Source organism: Nanorana parkeri, unplaced genomic scaffold (assembly GCF_000935625.1).
Source record: "Nanorana parkeri isolate BGI_ZX_2015 unplaced genomic scaffold, ASM93562v1 scaffold686, whole genome shotgun sequence".
Taxonomy (NCBI): domain Eukaryota; kingdom Metazoa; phylum Chordata; class Amphibia; order Anura; family Dicroglossidae; genus Nanorana; species Nanorana parkeri.
Genome location: NW_017306954.1, coordinates 333,362 through 344,775, shown reverse-complemented (window position 1 = coordinate 344,775; position 11,414 = coordinate 333,362). Strand labels below are relative to the sequence as shown.

General features: G+C 43.2%; 1 protein-coding gene across 1 annotated transcript in view; it reads right to left on the bottom strand.

Moving 5' to 3' along the window:
- The window catches only part of LOC108792817, an 11,360-nt gene extending 10,373 nt beyond the window's left edge, over window positions 1–987 (bottom strand). Inside the window, exon 1 of the mRNA XM_018563689.1 lies at window positions 935–987. The gene's annotated coding sequence lies outside the window, so the exon portion shown is untranslated. The remainder of the gene's footprint in view (window positions 1–934) is intronic.
- Window positions 988–11,414: the final 10,427 nt, after the last annotated feature.

Below are 11,414 nucleotides of genomic sequence, written 5' to 3'. Positions count from 1 at the left end.
ACAGCAAGGCCATCGCCCTCAAAATTATATGAAAAAGTACAAATGTATTAAATATAGCATAAAAACTCTTCTGTATATGATACACAACCCTATTTCCCACCGACATAAAAGCTGGAACAATGTTGTTCACACATATGTGCCCACACTACCTGATCATAAGGACTAACCCTAGTCTGCCTCTACTAAGTCTATAAACTCTAGAGCTGCAACAACTAATTGATGATATTAAGAAAAAAATATATATATATAAATAAAATTGCCTTTCCAAAAAATCCTGTGACCCACAAGCTGTGCTACAGAACCACAGTCCGTACGTAAAATCCAACCTAACCTAGCAGCAAATAACGATTTCCACCTGCACACTCCATGCAATGGGAATCCCTGGATATGTGACATATAATGGACTGCATACAATGTGAAAATAAATCTATACAACGACTGACAATGACGACATTGTGTTACAATATATCATAACATCACCCTGTATATATAATATAACCATTTACATACAGTGATAGATCTCTCTATATTCCCATTGTGCAATCAAGTATAAAATATAATGTGATAAAGCAGATTGTCCAATAATAAGCAATGTTCTGCTACTTCTGTATAACAGAGAGACGTTCACCAGTTTAACAATCACACACAATCAGGGAAAGGAATAACTATTTGTAAGTAACTCCATCTGCCCATTCCATAGTCAGGGCTACAACGATGTGACGGATGCGCAGCCTTGCGCTAATAGCTGCCATTGCTCTTATGGATGTGCAATTAAAATATTACCTATGAACCTCAGGCATTAGAAGCCATCAGAGGGTGACATGGGATTTTAGGTGATGGGATATCACTGCTGTCCCCTCTAGCATGACACTGAAGTCAGGTTTGCATGCATACAGCTGAATATTATACAGGTATATGGAGTAGAGTCCCGTACCTGGCAGTGAATGGGGAAGGTGATCTCTATAGACAGGTGACGATCAGCATTCCTGGAGGAGCTGCGCTGAGACTGAGCTGTAACCGATCGCTCCCTACTCTACCTGCTCATTCCCACCTGCTCTGGCCCCGCCCCTTCCATTCCTTATATGGCAGTGATTCTGAAGCTGCATTCCTGCCGTTGCTCACACACACTGACACGGTGCGGACTCTGCGCCGGGATGTTGGAATGCTGAGTGACCGGTGCGGCTGCATTCCGCCTCCCATCTGATAGCACCGGTCACACATGATGCACCGGACACAATGAAGCGCATGCTGGGCTCTTCATCCAAATGAATGGCACACACACACCTTCAGCTGCATGCGCGGTATTGATCCAAGCCTAGCACCGGGCATGAGGCTTTATACACCTGCATGTCACTCTTTTCCCCGACATGACCATGGGGGCTTCATATACCTCTATCTGACTCTTTTTTCCCTAGAATAAACTTGTAGATATCCAACTGCAGCAGCTGGGGTACTACAAGTCTCAACATGTCCTGCTAGATGCACACTTGTAACTAGACCTGACATTCAGCCTAATGTTCAATGTTTTGGCTGTGGACCAAAGTTGGTCATATTGATCTGATTATGTTAATCCAAGCCTAGCACCAGGCAGGTACTAAACTTTATGACGCTTCATGTAACTCATATCTCCCAGACATGACCGCGCTCATGAGTCTTCATGAGTCTTCAGATTTGACCATACTCATGGGGTGTCATTCACCTGTATCTAATTCTTTTTCTTTCCCCCAGAATACACTTGTGGATATCCAACTGCAGCAGTTAGGGTACAAGTTTCAGTATGTCCTGCTATATTCATACTTGTGGGTAGACCCTACATGCTGTCTAATGTTCTATGATTTGCCCTGATCATATTGATCCAAACCTAGCACCAGGTGGAAACATGACCATACATAAGATGCTTCATAATTTATTTATTTATTACAGGTATTTATATAGCGTCAACAATTTTACGCAGCGCTTTACATTGTGCACATTAACATCAGTCCCTGCCCCAGGAGCTTACAATCTAAGGTCCCTACCTCACATACATACATACATAGTTACATAGTATTTGAGGTTGAATAAAGACATTAGTCCATCAAGTCCAACCTAGGGGCCAATTTAGACAGGAACCAATTAACCTACCAGCACATCTTTGGAGTGGTGGGGGGGAAACCTACACAAGCACAGGGAGAACATGCAAATGCATTATAGACCTGGCCTGGATTAGAACCAGGGACCCCCAGTGCTACAAGGTAGAAGTGCTAACCACTAGTCAACATACCTGCATGTAACTCATATCTCCCTGACATGACCACACTTATGATGTTTGCTTCATACACCTGCATGTGATCCTTGTTTCCCAGACATGACTGCACTCAGCTGGAGCACTACAAGTCTCAGCATTTCCTGCTAGATTCACACTTTTTACTTGAAGCAGTCTAAAGTTGTATGATTTGGTTCTTGACCTACAATGGTTAGAGTGCTCTGATCTTTCTTAAAAAAGTATTGTTTTGATATTCTTATTAAATGTACAGTTTTCAATTGGCATTCACTACCATTTGTATGGTGACCCTTGTTTCCCAGACATGACCATACTCATGGGGTTTCATACAGCTGCAAGTGACCCTTTTATCCCAGACATGACCATACTCATGAAGCTTCATACAGCTGCAAGTGACCCTTATATCCCAGACATGACCATACTCATGATGTTTCATACAGCTGCAAGTGACCCTTTTATCCCAGACATGACCATACTCATGAAGCTTCATACAGCTGCAAGTGACCCTTATATCCCAGACATGACCATACTCATGAAGCTTCATACAGCTGCAAGTGACCCTTATATCCCAGACATGACCATACTCATGAAGCTTCATACAGCTGCAAGTGACCCTTTTATCCCAGACATGACCATACTCATGGGGTTTCATACAGCTGCAAGTGACCCTTTTATCCCAGACATGACCATACTCATGAAGCTTCATACAGCTGCAAGTGACCCTTATATCCCAGACATGACCATACTCATGGGGTTTCATACAGCTGCAAGTGACCCTTTTATCCCAGACATGACCATACTCATGAAGCTTCATACAGCTGCAAGTGACCCTTATATCCCAGACATGACCATACTCATGGGGTTTCATACAGCTGCAAGTGACCCTTATATCCCAGACATGACCATACTCATGGGGTTTCATACAGCTGCAAGTGACCCTTATATCCCAGACATGACCATACTCATGGGGTTTCATACAGCTGCAAGTGACCCTTATATCCCAGACATGACCATACTCATGGGGTTTCATACAGCTGCAAGTGACCCTTTTATCCCAAACATGACCATACTCATGGGATTTCATACAGCTGCATCTTTTTGAGTAATGATTGACATCAATAAGTCTCTGTCGTGCTGGTGACGTTCCAATACTTGATTATACTAAATGCGGTGCTATCTGCGGTCACTGTGAGCACCCTCAACATACACTTGGGAGTTCCGGTAAGGAGTGCTACAGGTCTTTGGACTTTTATACACCTGCATCTGACTCCTTTTTTTCCAGAATATGCTCGTGGATCTCAAACTGCAGCAGCTGGGGTACTACAAGTCTCACTATGTCCTGCTAGATTTACCCTTGTGGCTAGACCTGAGAGGCAGTCTAACGTTCTATGTTTTGGTTCTGGACCGAAATTGGTCATATTGATCAGAATGTTCTAATCCAAACCTAGCACCGGGCAGGGAGATTACCATACTAATGATGGTTACACCTGCATGTGACCCTTGTTTCCCAGACATAACCACAGTTAAGATGATTTACACAACTACAAATGACCCTTGTTTCCCAGGTGTGACAATACCAATGGTGCTTACAACTGCACCTGACCCTTGTTTCCCAGGTGTGACGATACCAATGGTGCTTCCTACAACTGCACCTGACCCTTGTTTCCCAGGTGTGACAATACCAATGGTGCTTCCTACAACTGCACCTGACCCTTGTTTCCCAGGTGTGACAATACCAATGTTGCTTCCTACGACTGCACCTGACCCTTGTTTCCCAGGTGTGACGATACTAATGGTGCTTCCTACGACTGCACCTGACCCTTGTTTCGCAGGTGTGACAATACTAATGTTGCTTCCTACGACTGCACCTGACCCTTGTTTCGCAGGTGTGACAATACTATTGGTGCTTCCTTTGACTGCACCTGACCTTTGTTTCCCAGGTGTGACAATAGCAGTGCTTCATACACCTGTATCTGACCCTTTTTTTCCAGAACAAGCTTGTGGGACTCCATCTGAAGCAGGTGGAGTGCTACAAGTCTTAGCAAGTCCTGTTAGATTCACACATGTGGCTAGACCTGACAGGCAGTCTAATATTCTATGATTTGGTCCTGGACCATAGTCCAGTTGGTGATATCTGATCATTCTTATAAAGTGATTGCTTTGATAATCAAATTGAATCTAGGAATTTTCAATTACCTTTCAATACCAGTTCCATTCGACTAATCCAAAGAAAAAAGCCCTTTTGATGGGATGGAAAGTGATCAGATTGATGCAAATTTACAATTTTTTGCCCTGAACAGTCATTTAGGACCTCCAGAGGAATACACTTGAGGTCTGTATGGCCTCCAGAAAGGAACTACAAGTGTTCTAATGTGCTGCAATGTGGCCATTAATTATTATTGAGCCTGATGAAGGGTACCCTACGCGGCCCCGAAAGCACTTGTCTTTTGACATCTGTCAATATAATGGATTTGCACTCAGGCCCGGATTTCCCACAAGGCCACCGAGGCCCGGCCCTGGGGCGGCAGATGGGAGTATTGTGGAACCTGGCCTTGGGGCGGCAGGGGGAGTAAATCCAGCCCTGTTTGCACTGACGTGAATCTTCGTATTGGAGTGCTGGAGACATTTGCATTTGTTACTGGATTTTGAGCGGCGCCATCCGCAGTCATTACAAACACCCATTATCTTTGGAATATTCGGTAAGGAGTGCCGCAAGGTACATGGATTACCTAATGTGCTGGAAGTCTCAGAGTGGCTCTATGGTGTGACTCAGTAAAATGTTATTTTCTTGGACAATATTTGTACTCTCCCACAGAGTCGTAGAATTGCCAAATTAAATGGAAATGCCAGCCAAGGAACACAGAATAAAGAACAGAGTCCACAATCATCTCTATTTTTGAAATGAAACAAATGTTATAGGTGGCCCTTAACCGGAGTCAGGGTAGTCCAACTGCTGGTGTCGTACAAGCACCAGTACAGCATACCAGAGAGCCCTCGGGCTGCCTATTAATCATATATGGTTGTTGGTGAACTGCAAGTAGCAGCATGCCGTGGAATACTCTAGGGTGTCTGTAATGGCACACTGTCAGCATGCAGAGCACGCAATGTTTTCAAGCAGCTAACAGTATTTCTAGCCCAACTTTGTTTTGTTTTTCCCTTGCAGAATGCTTCTACTTCAGAATCATCTTTTAGCTTGTCTTGCACACGCTGTATGTTTGACATCTCTGTAGAGATTTTCAATAGCTGATAATAAATTCATCATATATAGAGAAATATGGATTGAAATTTACAATCGTGTCCATGCCATGTTTAAAATACACCTGTCACTAGACCTAAGCTAGCCATACATAGGTCCATTCATTTGCCAGCGAGAGAAAATCAGTTGATTCCCCCATGGACAGCATGGATGGCGGGATCTGTCGGCTATTGTATTCAGTGGCCACGGCTAATGTGGCTGCCTGAATACAGAGAAGCTGCTGAACAGGGATTATATCTGAAGTAGTCACCGTTAGGTCAATAATTTTCCACCTGGCTCAGTTGATCGACTTTTGTCAAGATGCTTGGTGCTTGCAGGGTCATGCAGGGCTCAAATTTCAGCCAATTCAACATGAATTGCCAAAAATGTAACCCACCTTTGGCCACCCATAGAACCTATGTCAATGGCGTTTGGGCTTGTGTCTATGGCATCAGTTTGACATCATTGACAGGTGACTTACAGTTGAGTCGACCTCCTTCTGACTTGCATTTGACCTGCTTCAAATGGGTTTTGCATTCCCATAGACTTATATGGGGTTACAGAACACATCTGGTGTGAGCAAAAGCCAACAGGAATTGCCAAAAATGCAACCCACCTATGGCCAGCCATAGAACCTATGTCAATGGCCTTTGGGCTTGTATCTATGGCATCGGTTTGACATCAGTCGACTCTGAGATAATTGACAGGTGACTTACAGTTGAGTCAACCTCCTTCTGACTTGCATTGGACCTGCTTCAAATGGGTTTTGCATTCCCATAGACTTTTATGGGGTTACAGAACACATCTGGTGTGAGCAAAAGCCCCTCAATACAGCCGTAAGTCTATAGAACATAGGCATTGCAGCATCTGGAGTTATTTGCTTTGAATCTGTATGGTTAGTTTTGCAGCTTACACCTTGTACTTGAAGTATGTTCCCCTCAGAGGTTTTGTTACCATTTCAATTAGGGAATCATCAAATGATGTAATTTGACCAGGGCTGTCCAGTGTTTTGCATGACTCTATATGCATCATGCTTTTAAACATCAGTCACACAATACAACAATTGTCATAGCCCCAATATAAAGCACTGAGTATGCTGTTCTCTACCCTATATATCAGACACCCACACAATGCTATGCTTCATTGAGTAAGATGCTCTTTGTGGAATTTATCTGACTGCAAAGCCACATTCCAACGACGTGAATAATGTTACAGGATGTGACCGAGGTATTTGTATACATTAGGACGGCACTTATCCAGCTCTATGTAGCAAGGACAGAAGCACTGACAAAATTCTCTATATCAGAGGACAGATATATGCTACATAATACTAATACCTTGATAATAAGATACATGAATACAAAGAATAGAAATACAAATGCCAAATGAATAGTAAACAGCAACAGTTATTTGTTGAAGTGTAAAGAAGTACAGGTCAATGAATGAAAAGGATGTGATGAATGAAGCATTACTAGCAATGATCGCCTATTTAGGGGTTACTCTAGGCAAAGGGGTTTGTTTCCTGGTGTTTGACCATTTCTGCAGCCAACCATTAATTGTTCCCTTTCCTCTGTCAAAAATGGGACAACCCTTTTACAGCACATGTACCACTTGAGGAGAAAGATCATTGTGGGACCCGGGGGAAGTCAAAGTCCAAGTGAGGGCAGGTACAGTAGATCTCCCACAGTTTGTTATTATTGGTGATGTTGGTACAATAATTTTTGGTGTCAGGAATCTGGCACAGTAGTTCTTGGTTGGGCTGGGCTAGGGTTAGGTTGTAAGGCTAAGAACCTTTGTTCCCCTAAGGTCCCTAGCCCCAAACCATCCCTAACTATAGGGAACAACCTAAAAAGTAACCCCTTATTCGACTTTAACCTAACCCCCAACACAAGACAAGAACTTGTTATGCCTCTCATACCACTTCACCCCTAAACTCTAGGCAAAGGGGTTTGTTTTAGTTGGAGGGCAGCCGCAGAATGATGAGGGACTAAATTCCTTTCTAGTTTTTATTGCAATCTGTGTCATGGTTAGGGGGAATACTCTCACTCTATTTGTCCTGGTGACCTCTGTCTGAGGGCAACCAACCGGTAGGTGGACATCATGGTGTGCCATGGTTGCCTGATTGATTGCTGTGCATGGTGAAAGGTGGGTGGTCCCAAAGGACATGGTTTATTGTGACACACATTGGCTTGTGACTTGGCATTTGGCCATATGATGTCTCAGAGCCCCAATGAAAGTCAGTGCTGGAGGACAATGCTGTGTTTGCTGATCTGAACAGGAATCAGGAAGCTATATAATGCCCAGCATGCATCACTGACTGCGGGTCACGCTCTGATTGATGTCTCAATGGTGAAGTATCTCATCTCAGGGCTGCCAGCCAAGTCCTCCCTTGTCAATTTAGTTTGGCCTTCATAACAGATTAGCCAAAGCATTCTGCAAGCTGTAATCAAGAAGAGGAATTGGACGGCCCAGTCTGCCCATACATGGCCTTCTGCTTAGAAGAAAGTAGAGCTGCAGCTAACGATTATTTTCAAAATCGATTAGTTAGCCGATTATTAAGTTCGATTAATCGGTTAATCGGATAAACAATAAAATACATTTTTAAAAATGGCTCCAGTGATGGACTACTAGTTTGTATTGAAATGGCACTCCATCAAAGGAGCAAGCTTGGAACTGTGGAAGTAAAAAAGAAAAAAAATAGTGTGGTGCGCAATATAGTGAAAAGGAAAGCAATAAATGCAGAATGGCACCGACTATAGAGGACTACAAATCCCAGCAATAGTACATTATACAGCACAATGCAGAATATCACCAGCTATAGAGGACTACAACAAATCCCAGCAATAGTACATTATAGCTGGCGGTGTTCTGCATTGCGCTGTATAATGTAATGTTGCTGGGTTTTGTAGTCCTCTATAGCTGGCGGTATTCCGCTGTCTAATATATTATTGCTGGGATTTTTAGTCCTCTATACAGCGCAGTGCAGAATATCACCAGCTATATAGGAATACAACGAATCCCAGCAATACATTATATAATGTATTGCTGGGATTTGTAGTCCTCTGTATAATATACAGTACAATGTACCATCAGCTATAGAGGAATACAAATCCCAGCAATACATTATAGAGCACCATGTGTGGGAAAGTGCAGGCTTAGCTGAGCAGTCTTCCAGCAACTTGCTTCTGAGATTGGACCTGTCTATTGGTGGCTGTCATCCCCCCACACCTGCTCCTCCTTACTACATCTCCCCGTGTCCCTGTGCCGATCGTGGATGTGGGTGGGCAGTGAGTGTAAGGCGGGGAGGAGGTGCGGTGTGAAGAGCGTGGATGCGGGCGGGTCTGGCAGAGATGAGCGTGAGGTGATGAGGAGGTGCAGTGCACAGCGTGTGTGGAGCCGTGAACAGGGCCAACTGATCGGAAGCCGATTCATCGATTATTGAAAAAGTTGACAACTTTTTCAATAATCGATTATAATCGATTATGTCGATTAGTTGTTGCAGCCCTAGAAGAAAGAATATTTTTTTATGTTTCCCCCTTTTTATTTTTCTATTTTAGATAAAGAAATATAAATAACACAAAAATGATCTGGATGAAGGATATGGCACCTGTTTTTGTTTAACTCCAGGGCGGAAAATACCAATTTCACATATTTGTGGAGATATTGCAGTTATGTATGAAATGCTTCTATTGTATACAAGAAGCCAGGATAGCTTGCTATGAAAATCCACCAAATTCTGAAGTCGTAACTGTGTTAGGAACCCCCACCCGGCTCTGTGATGTGAGGGTAATGTCATGTCTGGGATTTATCAGATACTTGGAGCTTCAGATGGAGACAAATATGTTGTCTGTCTGAGGGCGTTCCTTTTTATCTGATTCTATATATAGGTTTTGTAACTTCTTACTTGTTTTGCCTGAGACGTAAAGTTTCTTTCCACACCCGTCTCTACAAGCCAGTAAGTAGTAAGTTGTGTCCAGCCGCCCACTATAGACTGGTGGTCTGCCTCTCTGCTCTACTTGAATGGCTAGTCTACACTGCTTGTGTTGTAACAGCCAACATGCAAGAAGCCCATTAGCAGCCACAAAATCAGATCTGAGTGCTTGTTGTACACTGCCTTGTGGCAGCCACCAGATCCACCTTGTATATATATTCCATTTAGATAGAGTCACTTTCCTTTATGGCGCCATATAATTGAGAAATTTACTTTGCATTTGTGATAGAATGGATTTAGCTGGGCAGGTCTCTTCTCTCACTCTTACAATGGGCTGGAGAGCATTCTCAGGGGATTGTGGGTGCCAAGGAGGAAGAGTTGAGGTACAGTGACTTCACCCTCTCACCTCCAGGAAGTGTTTCAAGCCTTGATTTTGAAAGGTTATGAATTGAATTCTGTTTTTTTGGGTGTTTTTTTTTGTTGGGGGGATTGGAGGTCTTAAGGAACTGGCAGTAAAGGGGACCTTCCATTTTCATAGAAGGTCTACTTTAAGCTGACCAAACATACAGGGACCTGAAATGAGCTTTCAAACCCCCACATGATTTGTTCAACCAGTGTGCATAGCCACTATTTAGTACACAATGGGTGTTTTATTTACCCATTAATGTGGTAATAATGGGAGGTGCCATATTGTCCTCCTTGCTCTTCAGAGATCAGTAGCAGATTAGGCGAAAACTTCAAACTGCTCGATCTCTAGCAGCATAGATACCAGTGCTCTGATACACCAACTGGTCCCTTAATGGTAAGGACACATTTCTGTGGACTAAAGAAAGTGTACCACCATAGTGGGCCACGGTGCCTCATTGATTGGTAGGCATGGTGAAAGCTGGGTGTTCCTAAAGGACATTACTTTTTGTGACATGCCCCTTTGACATCTTCAGTTTTGGCATTTGGTCACATGAAACCGCAAAGAAAATAAGTGCTGGAAGCCAATGCTGTGATTGTAGAGCTGAACGGGGAACAAGAAGCATTCTGCAAGCTGTAATCAAGAAGATTTGGACAGGCAAGTCTGCCCATAAATGACCTTCTGTGTAGAGGAAACAGGACATTTTTATTTTTTCCACCTTTTTATTGTTCTATTTTAGGTTTGCAAATATAAACAACACAAAATGATCTGGATGAGGGACGTGACACCTGTTTTTGGGTGGAAAAAAACTATTTTACGTATGTATTTGTGAAAAATATTGCAGTCATGTATCAAATGCTTCTATTGTATACAAGAAGCCAGGATAGCTCGCTATGAAAATCCACCAAATTCTGATGTTGCCACTGTGTTAGGTACCCCCACCCGGCTCAGTGATGTGAGGGTAATGTCATGTCTGGGATTTATCAGATACTTGGAGCTTCAGATGGAGACAAATATGTTGTCTGTCTGAGGGCGTTCCTTTTGATCTGACTCTATATATATGTTTTGTAACTTCTTACTTGTTTTGTCTGAGACGAAAAGTTTCTTTCCACACCCGTCTCTACAAGCCAGTAGTAAGTTGTGTCCAGCCGCCCACTATAGACTGGTGGTCTGCCTCTCTGCTCTACTTGAATGGCTAGTCTACACTGCTTGTGTTGTAACAGCCAACATGCAAGAAGCCCATTAGCACCCAATAAACCAGATCTGAGTGCTTGCTGTACACTGCCTTGTGACAGCCACCAGACCCACCTTGCATAGATATTCCATTTAGATAGAGTCACTTTCCTTTATGGCTCCATATAATTGAGGAATTTACTTTGCATTTGTGATAGAATGGATTTAGCTGGGCAGGTCTCTCCTCTCACTCTTACAATGGGCTGGGGAGCATTTTCTTGGGATTTCAAGTGCCCTGCTTTCCAAGGAAGCAGCAATGAGGAGTGGTGACCTCACCCGCACCTCCAAGAAGTGTCTCAGGCTGGGGCCGAGGAAAGTATTTTTTATTGTTTTTTGTCAAAGCTCT